The following is a 17,072-nucleotide window of genomic DNA, read 5'->3' as shown; positions in this document are numbered from 1 at the left end:
TTATTTTTCTTCTCTTTTTAGAAATTCTTCCTCTATCTCTAAGAGTAATTTGTAATAATCAAGGGCAATTTGGAGAATGTCGCAAACTTAAGAGGAGGAGCCCTGGCTACTTGTCTGGCTGTCTGTGTCTTTGGAGGTGTCCTTGACCATCTCGTACCTAATGTGAGCAGGAATCACTTGATCTAGTTTCAGGGTCACCTACTAGGGCTGCCCCTGTGAGTCTGAACTTGCTGTGGGAGAGCAGAGGGCGTGGAGGAGTCTAGCTGGAAAGGGCCCTCTGGGCAGAGCCTGTGGAGGTGACCAGCTGCGAAGTTCACTTGGTCTCTCTGCCCAGTATGGGCAGAGATGGCTGACATGGGAGACAGGTAGGTTATGGAACTGGTGGAGGGTCCTACAGACAAGATGCCCCAAGTCAACCTGGGACCGTACTCCCTGGGGCCTACCAAGAGGCCAACTCCAGGTCCTTGACCTTCCTGAGCATGGAGAAAGGGCCCTGCTCAGTGGAGGGTTTGCCTGGCTGTGCAGAACTAATCACGCACTCTCCGCCTCAGAAACCCACCTGCTTCTCACGTGGGATAAAGACCACACTCCTCAGTGTGGGCGTCAAGGCCCTTTATGACTGACCGGGACTCCCTCTCTGCTTTGTCTTCTTCTGTCTTAACACACACACACACACACACACACACACACACACACACACACACACACACACACACACCAGCTACATCCATCTGCTGCTTATGATTTTATAAACCCCCCCATCTCTCATCCAACTCTCCACTTTCTCACTAATCCTGCCCTCTTCCCAGAATGCCCTCCTTCACCCACTGTTTGCCAGCTAAGCACCCCATCCTCATCCTCCATGACTTGGCTCTTGTTTCCACTGTGCCTCTGAACTCAGATGCCTTTCTCTGTGTCTCTAGAGCATCATGTGTTTACCCCATCAGAGCACCCACCATCTAGTGAGGTGTGTTTAAAGACTGTTTTTTGTTTTTTTTGTTTTTGCCAGACAGTGGGCTGCTTGAGGGCACAGAGTAGGCACTGAACACAACTTTGCTGAAAGATCAAGGTGAATGTGGTGACACAGTCTCACCGGTCTTCCTCTATTAGTGAGGGGATGGGAGTGTCCACACTGGCCTCAGTCCAGGCCCTGACACATAAAGGCTGCTCAGTGAGTGTTTGTTGAATGAATCAACAGATTATACAAAACTGCCCGTTCCAGACCAGACTTAGCTAGTAAGGATACAATCAGAATCACTGAGTAACCCTGTAATAATATTCTGAGTCCTCTCTAAGTTAGACTGGTCCTTTCTAGCTCTCATCTTACCTACTCCCCAGCGCCCCCCAACACACACAAGACCAATTTCATCAGGTCCAATTAGAAGAAGATGCCTGTCACCTAGAGGGGCACTGAGCAGAGAAATGAGCTCAGTCAGGAAAAAGGCTCAATTCAAGAGAAAAGTCTCATTAAGCCCACAGGTGGGTGCCTATCTATGCCAATCTTAGAGACAGAGAAGACAGTTTAGAATGAGCAAAATACTTGAGCATTCAGGCTTCTGGAAGCAGAAAGAAATTCCAGAGTGACAGACAATAGAGTGGATAGCCAGCATCCAGTGTTATGTGATGGAACTGGGGGGACATCCAAGTCCATTGTCAAGGGACCTGGCTTCTCCCTGACACCCCTTCCTACAGGCACTCATGGGAGACATGGCATCTCCCCCATCCCTGTGGGGGGTCAGACCACATGCTGACCTCTCATCAATGCTGGCCCCGGGGGGGACCGGGAGACACGTTAGCCCTCATGCACTTTGATCAGGGCAGAGCCCTGGCCCTGCATCAAAACCCATTGATACTCACTCTGTGCACAGTTACACCAGTTTCCATACTTTCAGGCCCACCAGGTACTAGAGGCAGCGCACAAGGAGTGGGGGAGTGGCCGAGACAGGCAGACACAGGCGGAGTCCAGGGAAGGAGTGAAACCTGGGAGAGCATCAGCGATGGGGCCACTGTGAGAAGCTCCGTGAGGACATGGTGAGAGGCCGCCTGCTCCTCAAATGTCATAGTTCTGAAAGGGACTGAAGTGGCTTCTCAAACCCACACTGCACAGCAAGATCCATGCATTCCTCCCCCAGTGTTCGCTGAGCACCTACTGTGTGCAGGCTCTGTGCTGGGAGCTGAGCGCGTGCTGAGGACCAGTTGGGTCCCGCCCTCAGTCAGGTGGGGAGAAATGGAGACACTGTTAACCCTGTGATGAGATTATGCTCGAGCTGTGAGGGCACAGGGGACAGTGAGGAATTTTACAAGAACAAAATTCCCCCGATTCCCCCAGAGAGGTTGGGAATTTGGGGAACCAACCTTATTTTATAGGGAAGGGGACTGAGGTCCAGATGGGCAAGTGAGTTGTTTAATGTCACATGACAGTGGATAGGACCTGGGACCTAGGATCTGAGTCCCCAGACAGTAGTCCCCTGCCTCCTTCCTGTGCCACACGGCCTCCTTGCCGAGACTCACGGAAGGATCACGGTGACAGCTTCAACACTGTTCCTCATTACCAGGCCATGGAGCAAACCTACCATGCCGACATTAATTACACCTCCTGGAGGTTAATTCGTAGTGAGGTAGTGGAAGCAGTTATTTAATAGCGATTATTAAAATCATGCCGGGGGGTTGCTACATAATGGGTAATTATTTGCAACACAATTGGGAAAATAATGAAGTCGATTCTATTGAGCTCTTCCTACCAAATCCAGAGTTAATTCTGGGGAGCATCCAGTTTCAGCTAATATTATTTCATAAAATTATATAATAATGTAGTTATCAAATCCAAGTGGAAGTCACATTAAAAGCCTTTCCTGAGAGGAGTGTGGTCAGTTTGCCAAGACCTCAGCTCGAAGGTGTCTGAATGGATTCCCATGGAGATGAGCAGAGTCCTGCTCTAACTCTACCATCTCCTTGGATCCAGCTGGAACTCTTTCACTACTTTTCCATTTATAAGTTTGCTCATTCACTGGTTAATCCTTGTACTTTCATGTCCATTCATTCACTTATTCATTCATTCCTCATCTCTTCAGCCAGTCTTAAAATCCATTGAAAAAACCGTTTCTCAGATTCATTCATGTGTGAATTTATTTCTTCCTTCCATCATTAGTTTGCTCATTTCTTCTTCCATTTGCTTGTACTTTGTCCATACATTTTTTCCCCTCAGTTGATCATTTGTGTATTCAGCCACTGATTCAATCACTTATTTATTCATTCATTCTTTAATTGGTTCATTCATTCATTTGCTTATGAATTTCTCTTTCATGCATGACTTCATTCATTCACCATGAATTTGTTCATTCATTTATTTAAAAATATCCATTTATCAAACATATACTGTTTGCTCATAAACTAGGTCTTTTGAGTGCCTCGTCTGATGTGATCCAGACTTTCTCATCCCTGCAGCATTTTAAGGTATCCCATAGAAAATTCTCCTGTTTTGTTTTCTTAAGTAAAGTCTTTGTTAAAATGCAACAGGGTGACACTGATGTCTCAAGTGTGGGTGATGGGAGAGTTGTTCCTATCTTGGAGACTGAGAATACAAGTGAGGGGCGGGTTGGAGTGGAGAGGAGATGACCTCATTTTTAGACACGTTGAGTTTGAAGGTGCTGATGGTACATCCAGGAAGAGGTGTCTGACACTTAGAAATGCAGAGATCAATGGAAAAGGCCTGGGGTTGGAGGAGAAAACCTAGGATGAGTCTCACTTCTCCAGGCTGTAGTCAGCAAAATCCCAGAATCCACTTTTCCTGCCATTTTCCACCTCTAATTGCACCTCTCTACCCTGAACAGGGTGTAAGCAAGAAACAGTGATGTCTGAGTCAACGATTGTCAATGATATGCTTGGTTTTGAAGTTGATTTGGGGTTCCTAAACTGGCCAAGTTGAACTTTACTGCCTTGCAGAGCTGCTTCAGATCTCACTTAGCACCTACTGTGTGGACGGCACTGAGTTTGGGATGATGGGATCAGGCTGAGATGGGTCATCATAGGGAGGTCTGGAAGAGACAGACGTAAAAGTTGACCCTGAGGTGGTGCACACCCCCACCTTTCCTCCCTGGCATGTGGACCAGGGTTCACCTTCTCTAAACAGGTGTGGATCCCTCTCCCAGGGCCCCTGCTCTCAGGGTTGGAGGGATATGGGCAAAATTTCTTCTTTTTTATAGCTGAGTAACATTTCATTGCATATTTATATCACATCTTCTTTATCCATTGATCTGTTGATGGACACTATGTAGCTTCCATATCTTGGTCACTGTAAATAATGCTGCTATGAACATATGAACATTGGAGTGCATATATCTTCTGGAATTAGTGTTTTCAGTTTCTTTGCATATATGCCCAGAAGTGGAATTGCTGGATCATATGGTAGTTCTATTTTTAGTTTTTTGAGGAACCTCCATACTGTTTTCCACAGTGGCTGCACCAATTTACATTCCCACCAACAGTGCAAGAGGGTTCCCTTTTCTCCACATCCTCACCAACATTTATTATTATTATGTTGCCTTTTTAACAATAGCTATTCTGACAGATGTGAGGTGATGTCTCATTGTGGTTTTGATTTGCACTTCTCTGATATTAGTGATGTCGAGCAGTTTTTCATGTGCCTGTTGGCCATATGTATGTCTTCTTTGGACAAATGTCTATTCAGATCTTCTGCCCATTTTTTAATCTGTTTTTTTTATATTGAATTTTATGAGCTGTTTATATATTTTGGTTATTACCCTCTTATCAGATATATCTTTTGCAAATATTTTCTCCCATTCATTTATTTGTCTTCTCATTTTTTCAGTGATCTCCTTCACTGTGCAGAATCTTTTAAGTTTAATTAGGTCTCATTTGTTTAGTTTTGTTTTTGTTTCCCTTACCTGAGGAGTCAGATCCAGAAAAATATTACTAAGACATATGTCAAACAGTGTGATACCTATATGTTCTTCTAAGAGTTTTATGTTTCCATTCTTATATTTGGTCTTTAATCAATTTTGAATTTATTTTTGTATATGGTGTGAGAAAATGTTCTAATTTCATTCTTTTACATAGCTGTCCAGTTTTCCCAAAACTGCTTATTGAAGATACTATCTTTTCCTCATTGTATATTTTTGCCTCCTTTGTCATAGATTAATTGACCATAGGTGCATGGGTTAATTTCTGGGTTCTCCATTTTGTTCCACTGATCTAATATATGTCTGTTTTTGTGCCAGTACCATACTGCAACTGTAGCTTTATAGTAAAGTCTGAAGTCAGAGAATGTGATACCTCCAGCTTTGTTCTTTTTTCTCAAAGTGCTTTGACTATTTGGAGTCTTTTGTGGTTCCACACATATTTTATAATTGCTCTAGCTTTGTGGAAAATGTCATGGGTACTTTTTTTTTTTTTTTTTTTTTTTTTTGTGGTACGCGGGCCTCTCACTGTTGTGGCCTCTCCCATTGCAGAGCACAGGCTCCGGACGCGTAAGCTCAGCGGCCATGGCTCATGGGCCTAGCCGCTCCACGGCATGTGGGATCTTCCCAGACCGGGGCACGAACCCGCCTCCCCTGCATCGGCAGGCAGACTCTCAACCACTTCACCACCAGGGAAGCCCTGTCATGGGTATTTTGCTAGGGATGTCATTAAATCTCTTGATTGCTTTGGTTAGTACGGACATTTAACAATACAAATTCTTCCAATCCATGAACACAGCGTATCTTTCCATTTATTTGTTATCATCTTCTCTTTCCTTCATAAATGCCATATAGTTTTCAGAGTATAGGTCTTTCACCTGGTTAAATTTATTCCTAGGTATTTTATTCTTTTTGATTCTATTGTAAATGGGATGATTTTCTTGCTTTCTCTTTCTGATAGTTCACTATTAGTGTATAGAGAAGCAACATATTTTGGTATATTAATCTTGTATCCTGCTATCTGCTGAATTTGGTTCTAATATCTTTTTTGGTAGAGACTTTATGATTTTCTCTATATAGTATCATGTCATCTGCAAATAGTGACAGTTTTACTTCTTCCCTCCCAGTTTGGATCATTTTAGTACTTTTTCTTGTCTGATTGATGTGGCTAGGATTTGCACTACTATGTTATATAGAAATGGTGAAAGTGGGCATCCTTATATTGTCCTGGTTTTAGAGGAAAAGCTTTCAGCTTTTCACTGTTGAGTATGATGTTAGCTGTGGATTTGTCATAAATGGACTTTATTATGTTGAGGTATGTTCCCTCTATACCAACTTTGATGGAAGCTTTTATCATGAATGGATGTTGAATTTTGTCAAATGCTTTTTCTGTGTCTATAGATGATCATGTGATTTTTATTCTTCCTTTTGTTAATGGCTGTATCACATTGATTTGCAAATATTGAACCATGCTTGCATCCCTGGAATAAATCCCACTTGATCATGGTGTATGATGCTTTTTATATATTCTTGAATTCAGTTTGCTATCATTTTGTTGAGGATTTTTGCATCTATATTCAACAGAGATATTGACCTATAATTTTCTTTTTTGTTGTTATTGTGTATTTGTCTGGTTTTGGTATCAGGTAATGGTAGCCTTGTAGAATGAATTTGGGGGTGTTCCTCCTCTTCAGTTTTTTGGGATAGTTTGCGAAGTATAGGTATTAACTTTTCTTTATATCTTCGGTAGAATTCCTCTGTGAAGCTCTCCAGTCCTGCACTTTTGTTTGTTGGAAGTTTTTGGATTACTGATTCAATTTCGATACTGATAATTGGTCTGTTCAGATGATTTCTCCCTGATTGAGTTTTGGAAGATTGTGTATTTCTAAGAATTTATCCATTTCTGCTAGGATGTCCAATTTGTTGGCATAAAACTGTTTGCAGTATTCTCTTACAATTAGTTGTATCTCTGCATTATTGGTTGTAATTTCTCCTCTTTAATTTCTTATTTTGTTTATTTGGGTCCTTTTTTTTTTTTTTCTCAGTGAGTCTGGATAAAGTCTTATCATTGATCTTTTCTATTGCTCTTTTGTCCTCTATTTTATTTCCACTTTCATCTTTACTATTTCCTCTTTCTGCTGACTTAGGGTTTTGTTTGTTCTTCTTTTTCTAATTCCTTTAGATGGTAGGTTAGGTCGTTTACTTGATTTTTTTTTGTTTCTTGAGATAGGCTTGCATTGCTATAAACTTCCCTCTTAGAAGTGCTTTTGCTGCATCCCATAGATTTGGGGGAAGTTGTGTTTTTACTTTCATTTGTCTCAAGATATTTTCTGATTTCCTTTTTGATTTCTTTGTTGTCCCACTGGTTTTTTAGCAGCATGTTTAATCTTCATGTGTTTGTGCTTTCCCATTTTTCTTCCTGTAATTGATTTCTAGTTTCATACTGTTATGGTCAGAAAAAGTGCTTGATGTATTTCTGTCCTCTTAAATTTGTTGAGACTTGTTTTGTGGCCTAGCACGTGATCTATCCTGGAGAAGGTTCCATGTGCACTTGAAGAGAATGGGTATTCTGCTATTTGGGGATGGCACGTCCTGTAGATATCTATTAAGTCCAATTGGTATAATGTGTCATTTAAGGCCACTGTTTCCTTATTGATTTTCTGTTTGGATGATCTGTCCATTGATGTAAGTGAGGTGTTGAAGTCCCCTACTATTATAGTGTTATTGTTGATTTCTCCCTTTATGTCTGTTAAAATTTGTTTTATGTATTTAAGTGTTCCTATATTAGGTGCCTATAGGTTTATGAATGTTATAGCCTCTTCTTGTATTGATCCCTTTATCATTATATAATCCCCTTCTTTGTCTTTTGTTATAGACTTCATTTTAAAGTCTACTTTGTCTGGGGACTTCCCTGGAGGTCCAGTGGTTAAAACTTCACCTTCCAATGCAGGGGGTGTGGGTTTGATCCCTGGTCAGGGAGCTAAGATCCCACATGCCTTAGGGACAAAAAGTCAAAACTTAGAACAGAAGCAATATTGTAACAAATTTAATAAAGACTTTAAAAATGGTCCACATCAAAAAATCTTTAAAAAAAATAAAGTCTACTTTGCCTGATATGAGTATTGCTACCCCAGCTTTCTTTTCATTCCCACTTACATGGATTATCTTTTTCCATCCCCTCACTTTCAGTCTGTATGTGTCTTTAGCTCTGAAGTAAGTCTTTTGGAATAGCATATAAATGGTACTCGTTTTTTTATCCAATCAGCCGTCCTATGTCTTTTTATTGGAGCAAATTCTGCATTGATATTTAAAGTGATTATTGATAGGTATGTACTTATTGCCATTTTGTTACTTGTTTTCTAGTTGTTTTGTAGTTATTCTCTTTTTTTTTCATCTTCTTTTAGTCTCTTCCCTTGTGGCTTGATGATTTTCTTTAGTGTTATGCTTGTGTTCCTTTTTCTCTAGTTTTTGTGTATCTGTGGTAGGTTTTTGATTTGTGGTTACCATGGAGTTCATATATATTGACCTGTAGCTATATCTATTTGTTTTAAACTGATAGTTATATGAGTTCAAACACATTCTAAAATTTCTACATTTTTTACTCCCCTTTCCCACGTTTTATGTTTTGATGTCATATTTTACATCTTCATGCCTATCCTTTAACTGTTTATTATAGATGTAGTTGATTTTACAATTTTTGTCTTTTAGCCTTCATACTAGCTTAAGTGGTTGATCCATTGCCTTTACTATATATTTGCCTTTACCAGTGAGATTTCCCACTTCCTATATTTTCTTACTGCTTTTTCTTCCTATATTTTTAAATTTTCCTTTTCACTTAAAGAAGACCATTTAACATTTCCTATAAGGTCATTTTAGTGGTGATGAACTCTTAGTTTTTGCTTGTCTGTAAAATTCTTTATCTCTCCTTCAGTTCTGAATGATAACCTTGCTGGGTAGAGAATCATAGGTTGTAGGTTTTTTCCTTTCAGCACTTTAAATATATTGTGCCACTCCCTTCTAGCCTGCAAAGTTTCTGCATTTCTTTAAATTTTGCTATTTTAATTATGATATGTCTTAGTGTGGGTCTCTTTGATTTCATTTTGTTTGGGACTCTCTGTGTTTCCTATACTTGAATATCTGTTTCCTTCTTCAGGTTAGGGAAGTTTTCAACCATAATTTCATCAAATACATTTTCTACACTTCCTCTCTTCTCCTTCTGGGGTCCCTATAATGTGAATGTTAGTATGCTTGATATTGTCCCAGAGGTCCCTTAACTATCCTCATTTAAAAGAATTTGTTTCTCCTTTTGTTGTTCTGATTGGGTGATTTACATTATTCTATCTTCTAGGTCACTTATGCTTTCTTCTGTGTCACCTAATCTGCTGTTAATTCCTACTAGTGCATTTTTCATTTCATTTATTGTATTCTTCAGCTCTGATTGGTTCTTTTTTATATTTTCTAGTTCTTTGTTAAAATTCTCACTATATTCATCTATTCTTTTCCTAAGTTCAGTTACCATTCTTATTACTATTGCTTTGAAACCTTTGTGAGGGAAATTATTTATCTCTGTTCCATTAGGGTTTTTTTCAGGGTGTTTTTCTTGCTTTTTAATTTGAAACATATTCCTCTGATTTCGAATTTTTTAAAAACTTTCTCTGTCTCTATGAAATTAGGTGAAACAATTACCTGTTCTGGTCTTGACGTATGTCCTTATGTGGGAGCAACCTTATGCAGGCTCCATGTGCCCAGTGGCTTTGGTGGAAGAGCTGGATCTGAAATGAGCACAGGTCGTGTCTTCTCTGGGGGTTTGCTGACAGCTACCACCTGTAGCTGGAGAGAGGGCTGGAATTGGAGGGGCTAGAGCCAGAGCCAGAGCCAGGTGTGAGCTGGGGTTTCTCCTATGCTCAATGGTCATCACCACTCTATGGGGGGGTGGGGTAGGGGTCTGAGGGGCTAGAGCAGGAGCCTTTAGGGAGTTGGGTTTCTCCTAGTTGTGATGGCAGTCTCTGACTTGGTTGGGCTCATGGCTGGCACCAGACGGCTTGGGGCTTTCACTTTTTCCCCAGTGCGTATGCCTTGGTTAGAGGCTAGGTTGGCACCTGAGGGGTTGGCGACACACTACTGACCTGTTTTGCTCCTACCTGTGATGGTGGTCTCTGCCCAGGAGCTAGTTTTGCTCCTTCTAAATGTGGGCAAGGAAGTGAGAGGCCAGGCCGGTGTCTGATCTGGCTCTATTCCTTCTAAGTGTGCACACTCTCGTTGGCAATGGCAGCCTCCACCTTAGTGGGGAGCAGTGCTGGAGCAAGAGGGGCTGGAGCTGGAGTCTGGTGCTGGCTGGGGGACCCACTGGGGAGGTCCTGGAAAGCTGGCCAGAGCCCCAGGCAGTTTTCAGTCTGCTGCCTCCATGCTGTGACTGGGAGTAAGCAAGACTGTGTGGACGCTCTTCAAGAGTGGAGTCTAGGCTTCTGACAGCCCTCCAGTAGGCCTCAGTGATTTCCAAACCAGCTAAAGGGGCTTGTCTTCCCAGTGTTGGACCCCCAGGTCTGGGGTGCCTAATATGTGGTTCAAACCCCTCGCTCCCCAGGAAGGATCCCTGAGCCTGTGATATCCTTCTATTCTTCTGGGTCCCCCAGCAGAGGTGCGGGTCCCAATCAGATCACTTTTCTTCTGCTCCTACCAGACTCCGTGGGGATCATTCTCCCAGCCTTGGGTGTAGAAAAGCTGTTCCGCCAGTCTCCAGGTTTTTACAGCGAGTGTTGCTCCGCATATAGTTGTATTTTTGATGTGTTTGTGAGGGGAGGTGAACTCAGGGTCCTCCTACTCCGCCTCACGTTTGTTCTTTGAATCAAACTCCCAACACAAAAGGATCATCCTTCCTGCCTCCTCCCCACTCCTTCCTCATTTACTGTCCTTCTTCTTTGGTTTATTTATAATTTTAGAAGTTGGAAAAAAGGAATCTTAGAGATGAAATGATCCCTTGTTTTGAGGTCCAGAGAGGAGGAGCAATGGGCTCTAGGTAACCCTGCCAGTCTGGGGTGGAGTCCTGATGCCCACACATGAGTCTCAGCCTAACCCCAGCTTCATTTTCTTGCTCTGTTGGGCTCCATCTCTCCACTCTCCTAGGTCACCTCTGACCTTGCCTTCAATTCTCTCCAGATATTTTCATCAAAAATAAAACTCAACAAACTGGATAGCTGGCTTTGAATGGCTGAATTGCTCTAGGAATTTTTTTTTCTTTTAAAATTATACACATACATACACACATACCCAACCAGATTTTCTATTCTAAACTGGCTGTCAGCTTCACTCCTAGAGAAATGCATGTGATCTATTGCCCATGCGAACATAACATGGCTCTTGATGTAATTACAACCAGTTAAAATCCCAAAGACAGAATATATTACAAGAGGAAAGGGTTTCATTTGGGAAAATTCAAGTCAGCACACAAGTATGTATTTTACCTCTCAAACTTGTTTTAAACCAAGAAAGAGCAAATCATTTTTAAAGGTTAACTTTCCCTTAAAAATATTCTGGGTGTGCATCTTTCAAGCACATGTTGAATGTGTGAATGTTAGTGTTTTATCACTTATATAATCTGGCCCTCTCGTCTTTTTCCATGGTTTCAAAGACCTTGGCAAGTGACTTAGACCCTCACTGTGTCATTGGCAGTTTCTCTTTGTAGCCTGAGGATATTTCTTAATCCCCTTTGAGAGACTGAAAACACAGTTACTGGGTCTCAGAGAGATGAGGGCAGGCAGCCGGAAGATTTCATTTCAGATTTCTCAGCACCTTCCATACACTGATCATCACAGCTGCCATCTCCTGAGAACCTACTCTGTACCAGGAGCTGTGCTGAATACTTAAAAAATATTCAGCATCTCTAACCCTCATGCTCTTATCCCGATTTGATCCACCACCACCCACAGCCTGGATTATTCTGCCCAATCATCTCCCTGATTCCACTCTTGCCTCCTATGGTCTCTTCTCCACTGAGCAGCAGGAGAGCCTTTAACAATGCTGGGCACCCACCTCTCTCCTCTGCTCATGCCCTGCCTGGCTCCCATCTTTCTCGGGTAAAGCCAGAGCCCTTCCTAGACCCCCACGCCCCCCGGGGCCCCTCCCGCACTCCGCTCCATCCACATGGGCCTCCTTGCTGACCCTCGGGTGTACTGGGCACACTCCCACCTCCCACCTCTGCTTGTGGTTCCCGTGGCCTGGGGTGCTCCCCGCAGGGACCCTCATGGCCCACAGGCTTACATCCTTCTGATGTGTGATCACATGAGTCCTTCCCAGAAAGGCCCTTCCTGACCACCTGCGTGAAACTGCACCCCAGCCTCCTGGCACTTCTCACCCCTCCTCCTGCCTAGTTTAATCTCCTGATCACTTACCACTGTCTGACGTATTCTCCATATTTTACTTATTTACCTGGTTATCTCTGTGCAATCTAATCTAATGCCGGCTCTATGGAGGAAAGGTTGTTAGACAGTTTTGCTTACTGCTGAATTTCTGGCTCCTAGAACATGGCCTAGTACAGAAATGTTTATTGTGTGAATGAATAAAAGGATCTCATTTAGTATGCGTGGGGTCAGGGGCTTTCAGACAATAAACAAGTAACCAATAAAAATGTAATTTCCAGGGACTTCCCTGGTGGTCCAGTGGCTAAGTCTCTGTGCTCCCAATGCTGGGGACCTGGGTTCGATCCCTGGTCAGGGAACTAGATCACACATGCATGCCACAACTAAAGATCCAGCCAAATAAATAAATATTTTAAAAAAGTGTAATTTTCAGACCATGTGGAAGACAGTGACTGCGACTACTTCAGGTTGGGGTCCAGGAAATCCTCCTGGAGGAGGTGACATTTGAGCTGAGACCTGGATGAGACAGACCAGGCAACAGGCCCTGGGACGGATGATGTGTCCAAGGCCTCTCAGGTGGTGATCCATGTCGAGCAGGTTTGGAGGCCACAGGGAAGGTGTGTGCAGGCCCCTGGGGAGCTCTCCTGAACACCCAAAGTGGACAGAGCCCTGGGTCCTGCAGTGCGCTGTGCTGACCTCACGCTGGCCTTCTGCCCACGGAGTTGTGTCATTACTCCATCTGGTTCCCTTCCCCACGGGGCTGAGAGTGTCACTCAGTGGGATCAACAGGGCCTCGTGCATCCTCTATCTCCAGGGCTAACCGCAGGGCCTGGGGTACAGGGGGGCCTCTGCGGGTGTATTCTTTTTTTTTTTTGCGGTACGCGGGCCTCTCACTGCCGTGGCCTCTCCCGTTGCAGAGCACAGGCTCCGGACGCGCAGGCTCAGTGGCCACGGCTCATGGGCCCAGCTGCTCTGCGGCATGCGGGATCTTCCCGGACCGGGGCACGAACCCGTGTCCCCTGCATCGGCAGGCGGACCCTCAACCACTGCGCCACCAGGGAAGCCCTGCAGGTGGGTTTTGAATGACTCTCAGGTGAGGGTGTTGCAGAGTGTAAACTTCACGAACTATCAAACTGTGAGAGTTCTGGAGAAAACTGAGTTCATTTTATCAAAACGGAGGTCTTTAGACACAGGGTAGGGTGTGTGCCTGAGGTCTCTCTAGTGGGCGTCCTCATCCAGACTTGAACACTGGTCTCCCACTCCTGGTCCTTCACATGCCCCTGCCCTGAGAAACGTGGGCTCAGGAAGCCTGGCCTCAGAGACAGGAATCCAGGTGACTCAGAGAGTTAGGGCTCCTGCTTCTCTCGGGAGCATGTGAGGACGCACTGGCTGCAAATGAAATAAAAATGAGGCTTTGCAGATGAAGTCCCAAGAGACCTACAAGTAGCAAAGACCCATGCCCTGGAGTTAGAGCCAACTATGGTCTCCTGGAGGTCAGAGCTGGAGGAGCCTTAGACTCTGGCCCAGGGAATTTATTAAACAGCAGGGAGCCGAGGTCAGAAAGGGTAAGTGATTGACCTGAGGCTACACGACAGTTGGGAGCAGAGCTGGGGCACAGACTGGGCTTGTAGCCTGGCCCAGTTGTCGAGGTGAGAGCCTTTCAAGGACCAAAACAGCCACACATCTTTCTGCTGCCCCTCTGAGCTCCTGACGTCCATTTTCTTCAGTCACTTTGCAGATGCTCTTTCAAAGCTACTTGGTTTTTGGGGGATTTTTAAAATTTCTGGAAATATTCTTAACAAGACATAATGTGAGGAGAGAGTGGAAGTGTCCTAACTCAGCATGGGGTGCTGGTCCCCCAGCATGATAAATCCAGAGACTGCACGGGGCAGGTGCTTAGGTCTGGATTTCGGTCACCATCACAGTGAGCATTGGGGACAGGCTGGGAAGGGCTGGAGCAGGCTTAGGTAAGTTTAAAGTAAAGGTTAGATTCCCATCAAGAATACTTTGACTCCTTGTCCTGTGCCAGTCCCTGTCCTGAGCATTCTGTGTGAATAATCCCATCTGACATAGGTCATTATCCACATTGAAGGATGTGAAAATGGAGACTGAGCAAGGTGACATCACTAGTCGATAGGAAAGCTGGTCCTCAAATCCAACTATATCTAATGCCAGACAAATAGACACTGTGTCTATTTCTTAGGCTTAGGAGTCCAGGAATGGCTTTTGGTTGAGACAGATTAAGATCAGCTCAAAGACCAAAAGTCAAGATCAGTTTCATGGATCAAATGGGGTTACATTTAGGTTCAATATTCTAAGCTGGGGTTCATGCAAGACAGTGGTAAGGGCTCAGTCAATGCAAAGACCAAGTTAAAGGTTAAGATCAAGGTGACCTCTTGTGTGGTCTAAAGGCACATATGTATATGTATAACTGATTCACTTTGTTATAAAGCAGAAACTAACACACCATTGTAAAGCAATTATACTCCAATAAAGATGTAAAAAAATGTAATTTATGCAAAAAAAAAAATAAAGGCAGGGTGAATGCTCCTCCAGGGCTCTAGAGGCATAAATGGAAATGCTTCCCCCATGAATAAAACATCCTAAAGACCGATGGTTGATCTCTAAAAGCTCTGTGACTTTTGCAGTCGACTCCATAACATAGTTGTATTTATGTTAGTAAGACTGTTGCCATTCAAATCTTTGAGTAATACTTACACCCTGGGGTGATGTCCCATGCCTGGCATTCCACCAGCTGGAAAAGCAGAGATGTGGGAATGGGTGACAGTTTGGGTGCAGTCTGGAGTTATATAGTAGAGTCATCAACTGTCCTGCTTTGCCCGGGACTGAGGGATTTCCTGGGATGCGGGACCTGCTGTGTGAAAACCGAACCGAACAAGTTTCAGATAAAGTAGGCTGAGTCAGTGATGGCGGTTAGAGTAAGGGTGAAACTACAGTTAGCAAAACAAGCCCCTTGAGAGTGGATAGAACAGAGTGGTTAAAAATGTGAGGTTTGCTGTAAGCAAGACCCAAGTGTCTTGTTCATTTTTCTTTCCAATTATCCACAAATCTCTTTGAGCCTTAGGTTCTTCATCATTATGGTGGAGCCAACAATGGTGTCCCCTTTCTGTGATTATCATGAGACTTGCATGGCAAATGGTCAGTAAATGGCAGCATCATTGCTTTGTACACTTTCAAGATTCTCAGCTCAGTGACATGACCAAAATGTTTTTGGTCAATTTCCTCACCACCCACAGAGGGAAGTGGTCATGGGTATTGGCTGGAAGCCAAGAGTCAATCCCACTTCTGGTCCCAGCTCTTCTACTAACTCATTTTCCCTCTCTGAGCCTCCGTTTCCTCAACTAGAAAATGAAGGGGGTGGATAGAGCAATTGCCAATGCCCTTCTACCTGGAATATTCTCTGAATCTGGGAGCTGGGAGGTGTTATGGATGTTTCATGAAGTTCTTTATAAACAAGCTTTACAGGAAATCTCTAATTAGTTTGATGTTGTGAACATGACTATGTTGATTAGCCATCCATCAAACTACTACTGTGTAGAAGAGAAGGAATAAAATGCTTACAAGGCAAAAACACAGTAGGTCATCAGTAGGTCTACCAGGCTATTGGGACACTTTTTCTCATACAGGGACAGAATAGGAACTGTCAACTATTACTCACCTCTTGTGTCTCCAAGCAGACATCTTAGAATGATGGATTTGGGGGTGCTGGGGTTCATGGAGGGGAAATATTTTGCTCAAAGTCACACAGCAGACCCAAGGCTTTAGCTTTCTAGTCCAATGACGTTTTCATTAAACCACATCACTTCTAAACAATTCTCCTAGGACTTGTTCACAAAATGTACTGTTGACCTGATATGGTCTCTGAGTTTCTTTTCCACCGTGTTAATCTCTGGTATCGGGTAAGAGTTTAGGGCTTTGTGGCTGCTGTCCATGGTCCTGAAGGAGACAACAGGACCTGCAACAGGACATCTAAGGCCAAGAAGGGGAGGAGGCACTTCCTTTACCCTAAGATCACTCTCTCTCCTGACCCACCCTACCAGACTACTGTATCCCACCTTCCCATAGCCTTAAGGACCTCAAATGGCAGGTGCCTTTGGAAACAGGACTGAAGCACCACAATACATTGGAGCTCCCAAATGGTGGATGAGGAGGGCTCCTGGACTGTGTTTATCTAGCTGTGTCTGCCCTCGGTTGGGGATAGTCTAGCATCGGGGACACCAAAGCCAAGGTCTCTCCCATCTGCCTCAACATCTCCATGTGAACTCTGTTTGGGGAGGGGATTTGGCTTCCCAAAGGAGTGGAGGCAACTGGCGGTGAATAGGTGTTAGATATATTAGGAAGAAGTAACATTCAGGGGTCATGGTCAGGTTTTCATCTAAGATCCTAGATGCACTCTCAGGACTGTGATGGGCAGCCTGGAAGATGGGGGACCTGGGTCAGGAAAGTCAGGGAGAACCCAATGGATCAGACTCAGAGTTTGGAATCAAACCAAGTCAGAGAACAGACCAGCAGCAGGGAAGACAGATTTGAAGACGATGAAGGTAGAATGTCAGTTGTGTTTGATGATATCAAATCCCCCTCTTTTCAATCCCATTCTCCACAGTCACTGAGCACCCACTGTGCCAGCCAGTTTATACATGTGGTTTCATTTAAACATTTTAGCAACCCAAGAAAGAAAACGTCATCACCATTTAAAATTTAGGGTATGGAACCTCAGAGGTGAAGGGACTTGCCAAGGCCTCTCAGCTGGCACGTGGAGGACTTGAGATTGGAAATCAGC

The sequence above is a fragment of the Mesoplodon densirostris genome, chromosome 2 (genome assembly GCF_025265405.1).
Source record: "Mesoplodon densirostris isolate mMesDen1 chromosome 2, mMesDen1 primary haplotype, whole genome shotgun sequence".
Taxonomy (NCBI): domain Eukaryota; kingdom Metazoa; phylum Chordata; class Mammalia; order Artiodactyla; family Ziphiidae; genus Mesoplodon; species Mesoplodon densirostris.
The sequence above is the reverse complement of the archived record's forward strand: the minus strand, read 5'-3'. Positions refer to the sequence as shown.